The 2500-nt window shown below is 35.7% G+C and overlaps 1 protein-coding gene across 3 annotated transcripts in view; it reads left to right on the forward strand.

Annotated features, from left to right (window-relative positions):
- LOC137616132 (ankyrin repeat domain-containing protein 35-like) overlaps positions 1-2500 on the forward strand; it is a 79462-nt gene that overhangs the window by 22555 nt on the left and 54407 nt on the right. For 2 of the 3 annotated variants that reach the window (XM_068345807.1, XM_068345818.1), the window contains exon 2: positions 2398-2500. This exon is cut by the window's right edge and continues 202 nt beyond it. The gene's annotated coding sequence lies outside the window, so the exon portion shown is untranslated. The remainder of the gene's footprint in view (positions 1-2397) is intronic. The other variant, XM_068345815.1, reaches the window with a different exon arrangement.

The following is a 2500-nucleotide window of genomic DNA, read 5'->3' on the forward strand; positions in this document are numbered from 1 at the left end:
ATAAGCTTCCCTAGTCCTACCTTATGGGAAGCTTCTGAGTCATTAGCAGCCATTCCATAAGCTTCCCCTAGTCCTACCTTATGGGAAGCTTCTGAGTCATTAGCAGCCATTCCCTAAGCTTCCCTGGTCTTACCTTATGGAAAGAAAGAGAAACTTTAAACATTTAAATACGTACTTTTTCTCCTTAGTAGTCCTTATATGGATGTGAATTTTTTTCAAGGAGAATGGTTTGGTCCACATGAAACTCAGGATTTGTTTTGAGGCTTGATAGTCTCAGTTTCCCTGTCCATTTCAAGGCGATAATTAGAAGAATCAATGTGTCGTGGAATTTCACAGTTTCAGGTATTATAAATTCAGACGGTCTAGTATCTAATCCTCCCTTGCGTGTCCCAGCAAACATGCATGAAAATGCCCTTTTTTCCTTTGCTGCGAAATTTTGACAAAATGCATTATAAGGTGATTTCTTGTTTATCGTGTGTGTGTGGTGTGGGTGTGTGTGTGTGTGTGTGTGTGTGTGTTGTGTATGTCTGCAGATCGTGTTATGAGTTTTGCTTTCTGGTATTTATGAATTAGATTAAGAGCACTGGAAGATATTTTGGTTAATGAGTATTTTTGAACTTGAACTGTTGTTGTAAATGCAGATTTTCAAATACGTGAATTCTAGTGTTTAGTTTTCCATTTCTACATTCTCCTACCACGTCCTAATTAGCATGATTTGTAATTTTTTCTTTATAATTAATCTCTATAAACACTTTAAAATTCGTATAGAATCCACTATCCTCTCCCCCAAGCAATGCATTCGTTTCCTTTGACCTCACGTAAAGATGGTGTTCGTAAAATCCTTTCGTCCTTTTTTCGTATTTCTTGCTCGCTTCCTCGATCATCCTTTGTTTTTTCCCCTCCCTTCTTTTTAACCGATCGATCACCTTGCCTTTTATTTGCCGAGTCATTCATTTCGACGAGCGTGTCTAGAGGCAACAATTGGTGCCAGCCTGAGACCTCCAGTCCTTCAAAGTGATTGATGATGTCCTGCGAAATCGTTGAACGGCAGTGCAGCCAATGCCAGGAATGTGCTTCTTTAAAAAATCATATTTTTTCCTCGAAGATAAGAACACTTTGAATATATTTCGCAGAAGATATATTCATTGTCTGGGAGATAAAATATTTGCATTCTAATTTCATGTTGGTATTCTTAAGTACGCTTACTTCGAATATATTTCGCAAAAGATATATTCATTGTCTTGGAGATAAGATAATTGCATTTTAATTTATGTTGGTATTCTTTAAGTACGTTTGCTTTACCAAATGGTTCGTGACCTTGCGGGAATCTTGATGTAATAATGGAAAATACAATCCTTGCTGTATAAGAGGACTTTTTTATATCAGGATGTGGCAACATTTAATAAACACTAAAGGAGCCCTATAGAGTAATTTTTTTTTTCAAGGAATACAGTTGCTCAAGCTATAGGTCTAAAGGTCTATTTGCTGAATCAGCAGCAGCCATTGCTTAGCCCTCCCTTGTCCTAGCTTGGGTGGAAAGGGTGTTTGGGTGCTGATCTAGGAAGTAAGCTGTTAGAATGGAAAATATTTGTACGATTTACCTAACAAAGTCCAATTAGAGTGGTGAATTAGACGAGGACAAGTATGATCAAACAAACGACTAAGTAAGGAGATAGTAGGCTAGATTAGAGCATCTTGTTCAGTGTACACTAGGCATTACATTACTAGCGGCATCCCGCTTCTAGCCTTCTACTTTACCTAAGTTTTTACCTTTGTTCTTGCCTTCTATTCTTCATCTTGGTGCCAACCCTCATTTAACTTATCATAATAATACAACTGCGCCTCAGATCAAATTTTTATATATAAAATAAACAATATAAATCATAAACTTCAAGGTCTACCGAAAATTATATTGTTTCACACCACAAGAAAAAGAAATTGAAGTTAAGGATAACTGTGTTTTTTCATTAATCTGCTTTTTCTATGGTATATTGAATGTTTCAGGCAATGTCTACTAGACAGGAGTTTGTGTATTTGTTAAATCTATATCAAGTACAGCATATGGAATGTGCTGGGTATGATGTTAAAAAACTTTCATTTAATCGAAAGTTCCTGTTGGTGTAAAGACAGACACTAAATTAGCTTTCTATATTCTATTAAATTACAAAATGACTCATAGGATGTGTAGCTTTCTTTTATCTAGAAACTGTGAGATCCTGAAATCCTATAGTTTAAGTCCTGGGGATATTACTTGATACATCTCTAAATGTATCAAAAATTGTTTACATCTGCAGTGATTGTTCTTAATAATGAATAATCTCTAGAAACGAAAGAATTCGTTAGCTATTACATTACAATGTGAATTTACTAATGATTCATAACCTATTTCTGTTTCAGAAGACATTTGTAATTACATGGTGCAAGAAATTAAAGTTGGCAACTGACAATATGTGAAGCTACGCGTTTAGCCGATCCTAGTGTGTGTGCGTGTGATGATAAA

This window comes from Palaemon carinicauda, chromosome 2, assembly GCF_036898095.1.
Source record: "Palaemon carinicauda isolate YSFRI2023 chromosome 2, ASM3689809v2, whole genome shotgun sequence".
Classification (NCBI taxonomy): Eukaryota; Metazoa; Arthropoda; class Malacostraca; order Decapoda; family Palaemonidae; genus Palaemon; species Palaemon carinicauda.